This window comes from Trichosurus vulpecula, chromosome 4 (genome assembly GCF_011100635.1).
Source record: "Trichosurus vulpecula isolate mTriVul1 chromosome 4, mTriVul1.pri, whole genome shotgun sequence".
NCBI classification, from domain to species: domain Eukaryota; kingdom Metazoa; phylum Chordata; class Mammalia; order Diprotodontia; family Phalangeridae; genus Trichosurus; species Trichosurus vulpecula.
In genome coordinates, this window is record NC_050576.1 from 288,934,798 (window position 1) to 288,950,955 (window position 16,158).

Consider the following 16,158-nt stretch of genomic DNA (forward strand, 5'->3'; position numbering starts at 1 on the left):
GAGAAGGGCACACATATTTATATAGCTTTTACTGTATGACAGGCATTAAATACTTTGCAAATATCTCATTTGATTCTCTCAACAACCCTCTGAGGCAAACATAATAACTTGCCCCATTTCACAATTAAGGAAACCAAGGCAGAGATTAAGTGACTTCCTCAGGGTCACCCAGCTAGTAAGTATCTGAGGCCAGTTTTGAACTCAAGTCTTCCTGACTCAGGTCTAGCACTCTTATTCACTATATTACCTGACTGCCTCAGATTACAATTCATCCTTGACTTCTCATCCTAGGCTTGTCTCTGTCCTTCCACAATCCTCTATAGAAGATCAAATATACAGGAAGCTTCCCTTCCTATATTTTCATATCTTGTGGATACAGTACAAGACTTTGTTCTCTACGCATGACCAGTCCACTTTCTTTTCCAGTCTTACACGTCCTGAATATTGCCTTTACAGAAATTCTTATGTCCAAGTCATCATTAATAATATGCTATGAGCTATTTATGCTCACTCCTCATCCCTAAATTGTGGTGATCAATGATTTGCAGTCATATGAAAGCATTATCCTGAGAAAACCGATATGAAAAATGCGAGCTTTTGTGACAGGAACAGCTTGTTATAATTGAAAATATCACCCAATGTACCAACGGATGTAATATGGCCCACTCTCTTCCTTCTGTTCAATTTGGGTCCAATGCATTGTGCATTTATACTTTCTAATGAAGATGTATGTACTGATGGACTAATTCTATAGAATGCGTATTGAATTGAATGTCTTGATCTGGGCAGTACATATTCTTCATCCACTTTTTTCCCCCTAAACAAAACATCCTCTTAATTCATATGAATAGGGACCTTCTGGTGAGGAATTCCCTCTAACAGATCAGATTAGTACCTTTTGGGTAACTTGGGGTTTCACATACTTCTTTTGGGCCCTGAGAGTTTAAGTGACTTAACCAGAGTCACCCAGCTAACATATGTAACAAGAAGGATTTGAAATCAGGTCCTTCTGTAGCCAAAGCTGACTTGCTATCCATTAAGCTCTGTTGTCTTTCCATCCACTTGGTTTTTTCTTGTGTTGACTGCTAGGCTGACGCCCTTGAGGCATTGCATTATGGGGCTCAGTCAACACAGCATCAAATGCAACCTGTAGAAGATGGAGGATCTCACTGTAAATATGGAGTCTCCCTTTATTTTTTACATAGGACAGAGCATCTTCTACAGCAATAGGGTACAACCTGGGCTGCAGTATGTCTCAGTCAACTTTATATAAAATGCAGAGCAGGTGCTGATCTTATTGGGAGAGAGGAATCACCATACAAATAAAAATGAAAGTCATCTATCTATCATATATGTGTGTTTGTATATACATATGTTCATGTATGTATATTCCTTTCTTGCTCTTTGATAGACATTGCATGTAACTCAGGCATTTTGGCTTGACTTGTTAATTTGCTGTAATTGTAACCTTTCAAATAAGATGATTTATGGATATATAGCCTGGTTGTTTTAGTTAAATAAGTAATACTGGGAAACAAAAACCAGGAAATAGCTAATAGAAACCAAAAAGTACATTTTGTAGGTTAATGGTAAATAAAAATACATACAGTTTAAAACCATCTGGCACATTCTTGTGCTTAAACCACCTTCATACAAAAAGTATACATGATTCCAATATGTTTAGCTATTGTGTTTGTTTTTGAGTTATAAAATGAAGTAGTGTGCTTAAAACACTTTGCTAGCTTCAAAGTTATTTTAACATCTCTCCCATATCAGAAAATTCTAATCCAACCAGTAGTCTTTATATAAAACCATACTTAAAAAATAAAAAGTCACTATACACGATTAAGTAAAGTATGTAGTGATAATAAGCAGTAGTTGTTTTTTCCACCTTCCAAAATTTCAAGAATAAAATGCCTATCAATGCCTATCATTTTCTTCTATAAAATCTTATTTTACTTCTAATTTATACTTTAAAATTTGGTGTTTTCAAATCCCTCCAGTAATATAAATTGTAATCTCTCTTTGACTTACTGGATAGTCTTCTAGAATGTTTGTGGCTGGAAAATTCAACCTGACGCCAACCTAACGATCAGTTATCTTCCCTGAAGGCCCATCCTGGGGCACTGGGTATACTCTGGTTTAGTGGGGTCATTGTTCAGGCCTCTCCAGCTTGGTAGAGCCTGCTAGAACTTATGTTCCAATGGCAGAATATTGAAATAGTCACTTCCTTGAGAGAAGAGATTAAAACTTCATTAGAGGATTTCATTTCTGTTTTTGCATGATTATATCTGTGGGTGGTACAGGCTTGACTTCCTTGTGTAGGAATTCCTTATATGGGAGCTCCCCCCACCAATGCAGATCACAGTTCATAATCTAGAAGCATAGATATTTGACCCAAGGACCCTACAACACTAAGTGACTTGTCCATGGTCACACATTTATTGTGTGTCTAGGACAGAACTTGTACCTGAACTATCCTGACTCCAAGACTAGCCTTCTTTCTAATACCTCAGACTGCCATTAACTTGTTTTTGTTATCTGTATTAAAATAACTCAACAATCATGGAAGGTAGGGTATGAGAATGCACCTACAATTTTTTTTTATTTTAAAGTTTTTAACGTAGTAGTAAAATTATTTAAATAATCTGGAAACCCAAAGGACTTGTAGATCAGGGAATAACAAGAGAAGAAACCCTGCTCTAATGCCAGCAAATAAATTAACAAACAAGTGGTATGTTATAGACTCAAAAAGCCTAAAAGATATAGGAATTTGCTGCATCAAATCAGTTGGCCAGTTGAATAAAAAACAAAAGAAACAAATAAAAACCTCTGTCAAAGTAGCACTTTTTGCATTATGGGAAAAAATACATTGTTTGCATTTCTTTACATTCTGAATGATATATTTTGGCAGGAGAAAGGGACATGGTGCTTTTGTAGAATCTCCTATAATCTATCAAAAAATATACAATATGGTAGGGGTTATCATAATCACCAGGAAGGCTAGATTAATATTTTATTTAATCTTTGTAACTCCTGCAGCATGAAACACTGCTCTGGATATAGGAAACACTTATTAAATATCTGATTAATGAACAAATAAATTAATGAATGTATCTAGCAGGTCCTGGGAACAGAGACATAGCTAGAAGTTGTTGAGTGTGGGTCCATCGTAATCCCTAGTGAAGCAGAACCCTGATGAAGTTGCCACTATCACCAGGTAGTGGCTCCAAGCTGTGTATTAGGGGAAAAATTCTTTCTAGTATAGCATCTTCTAGCTTTTTATGCTCATTTTTCTTGCCAGTTGGGTGCCAAATTCCTTTGTTTCTAGCTTTTAGAGCAATGCAGGTATTATCAATACCCTTTAACTCTGCCCTAAAATATGTAACATCTTGCTTATTACCCTGGGTGGGAATGTCAGCAAAATTTTACGTAGGATAGTAGGTATATTCAGGAAATTTTCGGACAGTATATTCTAAGACATTTTCTACTATAGAAAAATATGTTATGCGCAGCCTGGCATGTCTCAACATTCTCCATCTGTATAGACATGCCTGGAGAAAACAGTAAAAGCAAGGAAAGCATACTCATCTTCTCTTTATGGTTAAGTTGTTCACTGTGGACTATAATCTCCATTCTCATTATATATTCTTCTTCTTCCTATGTTATATTGTTTAAGCAAACTAAACATCTCTCTGTTCCTTGTGGTACTTCAACTCCCACCTCCTGGCCTTTGCACAGATCTTCCCCATGCCTAGAATGCCTTCCCTTCTCATGTCTATCTCACAGAATCTCTGACTTCTTTCCAGCCTCCTAGAGCTCAGACTGCACCTTCCTATAGCCTTTCTTGATCCATAGAGTTAATAGTGTGAACCGCTCCCTAAACCACCTTGTATTTGTTTTCTGTAGTCTTGTAGATGTACATGGCGTCTCTCCTGATGGAATGTAAACTTCTTGAGTACAGTAATTGATTTTTATTTTTGTAAAGTCGTGTCATCAGCAGGTAGCGCAGCATACTGTTGTTGACAGTTGATGCTTCATAGAAGTTTGTTGATTAAAACTCTTTAATTCTCTTGAGATTTCTCAGGCTTCTCTGTTAGTAGCTGTATGGGTATTGTAGCAAAGTCCTCCCTAAACATCCAATGTGACCTCCATTTGGAATTTGCAGCTTTTATTTGTTATATAAATTGACTGTCAGCAGAATAAATAAATATATTCTGCAGAAGATATTACCGTGAATTACGCTTAGCCGTTGAAGCCAAAGATCCTATTAGAACAAGCAAGCTTAAATTTGAAGAGAAATCACAGAGGAAAGGAACAGACTTTACCAGAAAGTGTGGCTTGATAGTATGATGGATAGAGTGCCATGCCTGGAGTCACAAAGACTCATCTCCCTTGGTTCAAATCTGGCCTCAAATATTTACTAGCCATGTGACCTGGGCAAATCACTTAATCCTGTTTACCTCAGTCTTCTCATCTGTAAGATGAGCCAGAGAAGGAAATATCAAATCACCCTAGTATCTTTGCCAAGAAAACCCCAAATGGGGTCATGAAGAGTTGTACATGACTGAAATGACTGAACGTAGCTATGGAATGATGTAAATAGTTATTAAATTATTAAAAGTACATGTTTTCTTTGATACCCTGGTAGACTATTATGGAAATCATGAAATAATTTTGGGGAAATAGGGTAAAATATCTTTTAATTCTAAGCCATGAAACACAGCTTGTCTTTTAATAACTTTCTGTCACATGGATCAGATTTTAGAACTAGAAGTGACTTTGGCAGCCACCTGGTTCACCATCTCCTTTTAGTGGTGAGGGATGTGGGGGCTTGGGCTTGGGTGTGAGGACTTAGTCTAACAAGGCAAAATATGGAGAACGTCATACAGAAAGCAGTGCCAAGGAGATTCAGAAGGTAGAAATGGAATTAGGCAATGTGGCATGGCATGGTGGGGTGGTGCAGGGAGTGGGAACTAGAAGCCAAGGTTAAATGTTCAAAAGCGTGTAATAACTTAGGCTGAGATTCAGGATGTGGCATGATGGTGATTTTTGTTCCACATTTCACTGACTTTAGGTAATTATTGCATGTAATTGTCAGCCATGTCTTTCTATAGAAGTTTGGTTATTCCTAGGACCTAAAAATGTTATCTTAGAGGTCGAAAAGAGCCTTCTACTCACCAGATCCAGCAGCCTTTTCATCCTTCATTCTCTTTGAACTCAATCCATTTGGTATTATTGAACATCCTTACCTTCTGAATATTCTTCCTTGATTTCTGAAAAATCATATCCTAGTTTTCTTTTTAGCTATGTCTTTGACTCTTAATGGCATCTCATCTTCTTGACTTCTTAAAGTCCTTGTTGCCTAGCTTTCTGTTCAAGGCTCTCTTTTCTTCTCTCTATTCTGTTTCTCTCAGCAAGTCCATTTGCTCCCATTGATTTGATGTCACCTCCACACAAGACGACTCGCAAATCTGTACCTCTAAACTTCTTTCCGAAGCTTAAAAACCCATCTTCAACAGTTTTTCTCAAGCTCAGAATGTCTAAAAGCAAGCTTAAAACAACTTCTCTTTAGTTTTGACACTTCATTCATGGGATAGAATATGCATGTTATCCACCTATTCTGTTGTGTTACCTTGAATATTGAACTGATTACCAAATCATTCTGACTCTGTCTTTATGATTTATCTTACATCTGTCCCCTTTCTTCTCTTCTCATTGTCACCAACCTCATTACAATCTTCCTGCGTTATTGGAATAACCTCACAAAAATATTTTCACCTCTATTTTCTTTGTCTTTGCCTTATTTTATTCCATTGCCAGTGTTTCAACAATTCAGCTAGAAGTTGCTGTGGGGGTATAAAACCAACAACAACCAGCTCATAGAACGCTGCAAGCCCAGGTATTTTTTTTTGATCTGCTTTACCAAGGAAAGCAACGGTTAAGGGGTTACCAATCTTACTTTAATCCAGCATAGAGACATCATTCATTTAGTTCAGGGGGAAAAGCCAGCACCCTGAGCTTCAAAGCAAATACAAACAAATTACAAACATCAACAGACAGACTTTGTCTGATTCAAATCTCAATTCATAGTTACCAGAGTTTAACAAAGTCCGAACGTGTGGGTTTACAAGCTGGAGGACTCTTAACCCTAAGCAAATAGCTCCGTCTTCTCTTTTTATGCACTCTTTAGCCATCATGAAACGTTGTCTGAGAGACCAGAACTTAAGCTCTTACTATTGGCTCTGGAGTTAGCACCTCCCCCTAGGACCTTGAGGGCTTCACACCTTAGCACCTAATAGCTAGAGGTTTTGGGCCTACTTGGGAGCGAAAATATAATCAGACCTCCCTTAATGGGCCCCTCCTGTAGCCCTACCTTAGTTACTTAATTTAAACAAGGAGATAGAGGCCAGAACTCTTCAAGGGCACTTGGTTGAATAAGCACTAAGAGCCCATCTTGATAGCCAATACAGCCAGATATGGGACCATTGGGTTATGGGAGCAGTGTGGTTCTGTCACTTCCCTATTTAGAATCCTTTAATGACCTCCCTGTTATCTATTGATTAACCAGTCCATCAAATTAACCAAACAATAGGCATCTATTAAGTGCCAACTTTGTACTGGGCATTGTGCTAGATGTGGGCAAACAGGTGGTGCAGTAGGGAGAATTCTGGGCCCAGAGTCAGGAAGACCTGGGTTCAAATCCAGTATTAAAAATTTAGCTCTGGGACTCTAGGCAAGTCACTTAACTTCTGCTTAACTCAATTTCCTCATATGTGAGATGGAGATAATAATAACTGTCTCCTTGGGTTGTTGTGAGGAGCAAATGAGTTATTCATTGTGAAGTGCTTAGCTCATTGCCTTGTTTGATTTTTTTTTTGAGTTTTGATTAAAGGGGCCATCTCTTGATTAACTTCTTAAAGAGGTCTATTCACTGAATGGGTGTTACCTCCTTCAAAGTGAAAACCTGAAAAGACCTTAGCCTGAAAGGGCCAGGGTCTCCTAATGCATCCTGGGCCATCTCTAGTCATCTGGATGAATATCTGGTCACTGGACCCAGATGGCTCTGGAGGAGAAAGTGAGGCTGGTGACTTTGCACAGCCTCCCTCACTCAAATCAAAGTCAACTGCCAGTCATGGCATCATCTCCCTGATGTCATGGTACTCTTTGAGAACAAAGGACAAACACACAACAAGTAAGCACTTTGTAAATGCACTCTGTCATAGTCATCATATCCAAAAAGCCTACCAGGAAGTCACCCCCTGAAACTCTCCCAATAACGGTCCCCCCTCCCTTGGGCCTCAACATAACATTTTCTATCCACTCTTACATGGAGAGTATGTATTATTTTATTCTATAGTTATTTCATAAACTTACGGCTTTAGAGGTAGAAGAGATCTTCAGGACCATCTAGCCTAACCCCCACCTCCTCATTTTATAAATTAAGAAACTGCAGTCCAGAGAGGTTAAACAACTTGCCCTAGGTCATACATCAAGTGTCAAAAGTAGGATTTGAACCTAGGTGCTTTGACTGAAAAGTCATGCTGCAGTGTACCTACATATGTTGTATACCCTAATTAGGAGCTAACCCAGTCTAGCAAAATAGCATAGTGGAAATGATGGGGAATTAGGAATCAAGAGGTCTGTTTTCAAATCCTACCTCAGATACCAGATTCTTATTTGCTATGTTTCAAGGCAGTCTACAAATGTGTCTCATCGTATGTCATAATTCGAGATACAAATACTTGTACTACACACTTTATAGAGTTGTGAGGAAAGAATTGAAATCATCTTTCAGTATTTTGTGATAATATTAAGTTAGTGGACATAATAAATGTTTTTCATTGAATTATTAAATATGCAGAAAAAGTCATCAATGGATTTTATGTCAACCTTAATCTCTTTAAAAAAAAACAGTATTATATCTTAACATTGAGTTTGTTGATCTTGTTTGCCCAACATTGTTTTTAACTAGAGTTAAGTAGTGTGTCTAAACTGATATCTAGGCAGGTTTGTAAGCATAAAATCCAGCTATGGGGAATCTCCAATAACTCAGAGTGTGTGTGTGTGTGTGTGTGTGTGTGTGTGTGTGTGTGTGTGTGTTTTCTCTAAATTTGACCTTTGATTTCATAGGTTTAGGGAAAGACCCTTGAGGAAATTATGTCATCATTTAAATCTGAACATGCTCCTTGTCTTGCTACCTGGAGCAATGAGAAGTTAAATGCTTCACCAAGGGTCACACAGCTGACATGTGTCAGAAAGAACACTTGAACTCATGTCTTCCTGGCTCAGAGACTGATTCTTTTTGCAGTTCAATACAGCAATCCTCTGTGTGTATGCATAAATTTATCTCTCAGAGGGTTATGTTAACTCTTTTTCTAATGCCAATATACCTGTATTAGTTTCAAAAATCCTGCATCATAAACCCATATTTTTAGTCATCAGAAGTGGCAGAAAAAATATCTTTTTCCCCCAAGGCCTTTTTATATTGATATTTAAGAAAATTCCATTTCAAATATTGGAGAAATGTTATTGTCACAAGAATTAAATGAAAGTTTCACCATCATTGCCTTAGGCTGTTTGGTCAATGTAGCAACCTGCAGTGTACCAAAGGAGCTAAGGCTGATTTCTGCTGCCGCTCAGCAGGATGAGGGATGTGGGTGTTTCCCACAATTGCCTTCTCAGGGAACGTGGGATGGAATTGCCCCTGAATGCCAGTCTGAGGGGGCTTTTTCTTGTCCAGCACACACGGTACTTATTTTGTTCTATAGTCACCAAGTAAGAACAAACTCCCCAAATAGGAGACATCCAAAATAATTGAATTCTTATCATCTGGGACGGTGAGTATTATAGTATCTGTGTATTGATGAGGCCAGCCCACAAACTCCCTACTTAGTTATGGAAAAATGGGAAGAAGAGAGGTTTTAATTATACTCTACATTCACAAGGGAGAACAAAAGAAAGTTTCGTTTTTTTTAAACCCTGCTGGCTCCTTTTGGCCTTTCCTGTTCTCTTACACTTTACTTATCTTCACATATTCTATAGTTTAGTGATACTGGCCTCCTTCATGCTTCTCACACAAGACTATCCATTTCCTGACTCCATGCCTTTAATTGGCTGTCCCTCATACCTGGAGTTCCCTCTCTCCTCATCTCCTAGCTTCCATAAGTTCTTTCAAGTTCAGCTAAAATCCTGCCATCCATGTGAATTCTTTCATAGTGCCTCTTAATGAAAGTGCCTTACTTCTGAGAATACATTCTATCTATCTATCATTCTACCTACTCTAATCTATCATTTTACCACTCATATTACAGATGAGGAAACTGAGGCAAACAGGGTTAAGTGACTTGCTCAGGGTCACACAGCTAGTATCTTGAGGCTGGGTTTGAATTTAGGTCTTCCTGACTCCAGGCCTGGTGCTCTATCCACTGAGCCACCTGGTTGTCTATATCTATATCTCTTTCTTTCCTTCCTTCCTTCCTTCCTTCCTTCTTTTCTTCCTTCTACCTCCTCCTCCTCCTCCTGCTTCTTCTTCTTCTTCTTCTTCTTCTTCTTCTTCTCTCTCTCTCTCTTTTTCTTTCTCTCTCCATACACACACACACACACACACACACACACACACACACACACACAGAGTTGATTGCATTTTGTCTCCCCATTAGACCATAAGCTCTTTGAGAGCCAGGATTGTTTTGCCTTCCTTTGTAGCTGCAGTAACTAGCATGATGCCTAGGACAGAGTGGATAGTTATGCTGCTTATTATCTCATAGTCTGCTTATTGATTGACTAAATTTGCAAATCACATGTCAACAAGATTAATATTTATAAAACACCATCTTAGATGCAATTAACCATGGCTCTGTGACATACAGTAGATGTGAAATTTCTTGGAGCACATTGAAGTTTCTGAATTAGCAATATGACTGATATTTCTGGATACCTTTTACTTGCACAGCTATATATAAAGTCTATATCCAATGAAAGTGATCTGATTTTACAGTTGCATCTAATTTAAAAGATGAGTATATAAATACAGCTTGTATACTTCTCTAGTTTACACACTCAAATATGTACACAAGCAAAAATACTTTCTAATGGCAGAGAAATAAGGCCAAAAGTGTTAAAAGACAATGAGAGGCAGCAGGGTTTTGGTAGAAATATTCCTGAACCATTGATTCAAGAGAACTGGTCTCCAGTACAGTCTCTTTGATCTTGAGTTCATTACCACCTCTCTGGGTCAAGTTTCCTTATCTTTGATCTCAGAGCTGAAATAGATTATTTCCAAGGTTACTTCTAGCTCTAAAATTTTATCATTCTAATTATACTTTTTAATTTGATGCCATTACTATGTATTCAAAATGTAATTGGGCAAAAAGCTTTCTTCATCCTCTACATAAATGCTTGCATGAAGCAACTAGAAATTTGTCTACATTTGCCCCTTGATTTTGTACTGCTTGAAGATAAGAGATGAAGAGTAAAGCTATCACAGAAAACCCCCACCTCCATGTTTGAGCTACCCTGTTCAGTGGCATGTAGTGGTATTTATTGATATTGCTTCTGCATCCTTCCTAACTCAACCCCTACTCCAGTCATATCTCTGCTATTCCTTCTCTTTTCAGGGGAAGTGTGGTAAATAGCTATTGGAGAAAATGAGGGGCCTTTGTTATTCCAAATTGCATAGTTAGACTATAGCAACATTAAAACAGAGAGTGACGGTTCAGAAGTGCAGGATTTCACAAAATGAGACAGCAAGAGATCCTTGTTATTTTCTTTGCCCATCAATTGTACACAAATCATTTCTTTCCTCTTTTCATCGTGATCATTTGTCTTGGGTTTGATGTTCACAATATCAACAGATGTGATTTTTGATCATGAATAGTAATTTGTATCTTTGCTTTATTATTCATATTTTCCCTTACATTATTCCAACAAAAAACGTGCTAATGACTTGCTAGAGGGATGCTTCCACCTCTATGTGTCCTTCTGGACAATACATAAAGACTGGTAACACCAAAGGCAGAGTTTTCCCTTTCATGACAGAATTATTTGGAGTAGCCTAATTCACCATCTTTCCAGGTTTAAAGAAGAGATGAGGCTGTCATATCTTTCTTATGGATCAGGCAAAAAAAAACCAATCTAATATGACCATGTGAACACTAATCAAATGCTTTTCAGAAATAACTTCACCAACTACCAGGAGGTTTTTGCTTTAGGGTAATGAAATGCAAATGGTAAATAAATAAATGATAATAGGTACATTAGCCCATAATATATGATTAACATTCTGAGATCTCTTTTTGATACCCATTCATTTGAAAAGAGGCACTATTTTAAATTTGATTTCTGTAAAACTATACAAGCTCCCTGGTATTTACCTGCCCATAATGGCAATGCATTAGTTGATTAATGGATAAACCAGCATAGACACATTTTAGTGTTTGTAATTTTTTTCAACATTAGTCACTCTTCCCCTTTCCTCCCCCCATGTATGATTGCTGAGATGGTTCCTCTCACCACATTCCCTCTGAGGACTCTATGCAGTTAAATTTTATCCCTGTTCTTTTGGAAATTGCTCTTATAGGGCTTATTATATCTGAGCTTAATACAAAGGCAATTGGGAACCCAAGTTGAAAGTGTAATCAAAGTAGTTTGTTTCTAGAAAGTTCCATGGATTGTCTACAGAATTACAGATGAAATATGGACCGCTAGATCAGTAGGGATATGTCATTTTTCTTTTCTCCCTTTTTCTTCCTTACCCTGGGGCCTTTTGAGATAATATGTACAGACACCCACCTTCTTGCTCCTGGAGAAGGTTAACTAGCAAATATTTAAGGCAATTGATAAAGTAGTGACACCAGAGTCCTCTGAGCAAGGACTGGTCTGTTTTGTTTTTAATGTGTATAATGGATTTTAGCTAAATCCATTCACTAAATGAGAAATAATTATTAATGCGAGTTTTTAATATTCTTATGTTGTACAATGTCTCTGCTCTTCTGAGGCTTTGCTGGGAACACAATAGTATTGCTTTGACCCTTCTGGAATGAATGCATTAAAAGAAACAGATTGATCGATACCTATAACCATGTGTGTATTTATCTGTATATGCACATATACACATATACTTATGCATAGTAATAGAAGCTAACTCTCATCTGAAAGGATAGAAGCTATATATATTTAAAAAAAAGTTTTATAATGACAGCAACTGGACTTGTTCTTTCATTAGAGTAGCTTACCAAAATAGCTTTTTATTTGTTAAGAAAAATAATGATAATAAATGGCACCAGATATAGCATATTAAAGTTTGGAAAGTATTTTATATGAAGTCATATATAGAAACACACATATATGTATGTGTGCATGTGCACATATGTTTATATACATATATATGTGGATATATACATATATGTATATATGTGGATATACACAAACATATGTATACATTTAAAACTAGGTGGAACCTTGGCCATGTAGTCTAACTTCCTCAGGTCAGAGAGAAGGAAGAGAAGCTCAGAGATGTTCAGTAATTTGCCAGGGTTACACTGGTAGGGAGACGGACCCTGGTCTTCTGATTCCAAATCCAGCCCTCTTTTCACTATACCCCATTGCCTCTCCTAGATGGGGGATAATGTAGTTTATTTTGATCGATATTCTGGGATATTCATAGGCCAGATCATGGCAGTATCTGAAGTTCAGAGATTTTTCTTTGCTAATGCCTGAGTTTTGTTTGATCAAAAGCCATGGATTTCTAAGTATTGGTTAAGTAAAAAAAAAAGAAGAAGAAGAAAAATCACTGTGGACAGGCGTAAAAGGAAATTAGCCGATTTTCTATTCTTGCCTTATTTGAATGCTGGGTTCCTATTCGATGGCACTAGAGTCCAGCTGTAATTCAATAGAGGCAGCTAAATGTCACAGTTCATAGAGTGCACAACTTGGAATTAGAAACCCTGGGTCTGCATCCTGCCTCAAACACTTACTAACATTGTGACCCTGGGCAAGTTACATAATCTCTCTCAGCCTCAATTTCTTTCATCTGTAAAATGTAAAACCTATAAAAAAGTGTAAAAAGAACAGCACCTCCCTCTCAGCTGCTCAGAATGTAAAGTACTTTGCATACCTTAAAGTGGCCTACAAATGCCAGCTATTATTATCACTATTAATAATGATTCAACAAGCATTTATTAAGCATCTGCTCTGTGGTAGGCAGTGAATGTAGAGAACTTATTGACTAGTTTGAGAGGCAGCCTGCCCAAATGGAAGTGTAGTCACAGAAAATGCTGAATCCACAGCCCACTTCTACCAATTGGTCTTTGACCAAGTTTGAAATTTCTAGTCTTTTTTTCTAATCAGTTATATAAGGATATCTATAATACTGAGTGATAAGTAGTTATGAAGAGCAACTGAGAAAATGTATATGAATACTCTGTAAATTTAATTTGCTCTGAGTAAATACACTAATTATTATGAAAATCTTTTTCTTTTTTTTTGGGAGGGGGGAAGGCAGGGCAATTGGGGTTAAGTGACTTGACCAAGGTCACACAGCTAGTAAGTGTGTCAAGTGTCTGAGGTTGAATTTGAACTCAGGTCCCCCTGACTCCACCTACCTACTGCGCCACCTAGCTGCCCCTAAAATTATTTTTCTTAAAATAAAATGCTGTATTGGTAAGATGTTCTTATTGAAGTACAAACCTAGGTGCTGTTTTCTCTTTTTTAATATAACTTGCCTTCACAGAGATAGCTTGTATACTTTTAACTGAGATTGTGTCTATTCTTATGGATGAATATAGCCCAGTATTCTTCAGATTTGAATTTTAGAAAATAGAAATGAGTGACTTTCATGGGAAAATGATTCTCTTTCTTTAGATTCCCTCCCTCCCCCACCCGCCCCCCACTGTTCTGATTCAGAAAAATTACAGTTCATCAAAATGCATCTAAACAAAGCATCCTTTACATTTATCATTTCCCATTTGATTAGCCTAGTTGAGCAGAAGAGAGCTGAACTTGGTGGCATGTGATATTTTGGCACTTGCTACTGTCTGTGCGCACATCTGCAAACTGAAATAGCTCTGACTAGCATATGCTCATCCACAATGAATGTTAAGCATTTCCACATACCTGTTAAACCTTGATTCCAATCCACCAAAATTCAGGTACCTACAGTCTAGTCAACTGTGCCTCCTTTGTGTGAATAGTTTTTCTTTTATTCTTTTTAACCTAACAGAATTTGCAAAATTTTACAACCTATTCAGAAGTAGGAAGAGGATCTATGATTTCATTTATATGTAAAAACGGGTCTCAGAGCAAATGCCCTTGCTCTTACCCTGAAAGTTTTAATTTTGCTTTGATTAATATTTTGGGATTTATTTTATTCTTTTACTGATGCAGACACTGGGCTCAAAACCACAATCAAATCTCTACTTGGTCCTTTTCTTTGTAGACCCTATAGTTCAAACTGAAATGACACCTATTTACTCTGCTCTTTATTTTGTGTGGGCTTTTTTATGCTTAATTTGAAGGAGCACCTTTGTCATATGCCACGTTAAAAAAGAAGTCCCCATTAGCAATTTTGTGCTCTGATGGAGAAGTTGGGCTGCTTCCCTAGAGTAGTTAATTTGTCGGCTTTGTGACTCTTTTGTCACCATGTGGGATTATTGCATAGAAAGGCTCGAATGTGTGTCAGATAGCTCAACCTGGAAGCTTTCACAGTTCTGGCAGCAATGAAAGATGACCAGTTGCTTTAAAGAATCTGAGACCTGTTTGAAACATACTACTGAACATATTTCCAGGCTTCTCATAGTAACACCTACCCTTGTTTGTTATTACAGGGTAGGCAAGTTTGTGTGTGTGTGTGTGTGTGTGTAAAATATATATATGTATATATATGTATGTATGTAATATACACACAGATATGTGTATATATGTATGCATGTATATATGTGTTTGTATATATATGTATGTGTTTGTGTATATATATGTATTAAATGTTCATGTATATATATGTATGTGTGTATATATATGTATTATATGCTTGTGTATATATGTATATGTTTGTGTATATATATGTATATATATATATAAACATAAAATTGTTTTACTTCGTAGATTACTTTCTATTCAAAGGCAAATTCTTGTCTATTAATAGTTCTTTATTAAATAATAACTCTTTTGTGGTGGATTTTCCTTTTTTTTCTTGAGAGAGAAAAGAAATGTGTTTTAATATTTATATAATGGAAATAGACTGACTTCTTTGGGCTAGTCCTTTGAATCATGGCTAAGTCCATCCCTAACTTTATTCCTCCTCTTACTGTTGGGTTCTTCTCCCACAACACTCCCTCCTCCCCGCCATGAAAAGAATTCAAATCCTGAGTATAAAGTGAAAGACAAGAAGTCAGGAATGGGAGTGAGAGTGGAAGAAAGTCCATGGAAGTGAGATGGACAAGCTTGAAGACACTCCAAGGGTGATATGATTATTTTGAATCAATAGCATTCTCTTAAAGCATGTTAGAGTTCAAAATGAAAATTGCCACTGCAGCAAAGTGCACCATCACATCTGTGGTGACTGCTTAGGATGGTGGCTCTGTGTCCTATATGCCATATGCCTCTTCGGTGGTTGCTGAACCGTGGAGCATGGGGAATCAACATTTTGATCTGCCAAAGGCCCTATGTGATTCACTGTTGGCTTTATAGCCACTATGTTTGATCACCTACTTTTAAACTAATTTGTAAAGACAAGGTAACACATAGATTAGATTCAGTCAATTGGTTTGTGTTCCATCCAAAGAAGGATTTCCTTATATTACCCTAAATCTTTGCAAATCACTCCAGATTTCAATCTTTCTTTCTTCTCTTCTACATTGTGATGAGCAGTTTTAGGGTCCATCCATCATGATTTTATGCTGAAGGAGACTCAGACCGCAAATGGTGGTGTTCTCTGAGTGGGGAGGGAAGAAATTGAAATGTACTTTTTAAAAGAAGGATTGGAGTTCCCCAAATCACTGGGATAGGGATCACCCCTCCTTTATTAAAGTTGACAAATTATCAGACTTAGGGTAAGATTTACAAATTCTGGTTTTGGGGGGGGCGGGAAATTGTGATCCTTAAATTTTATGTGAAGTCTGAAGGAAAAAAAAAACACCATTCAAAAGTTTTAGCCATTAG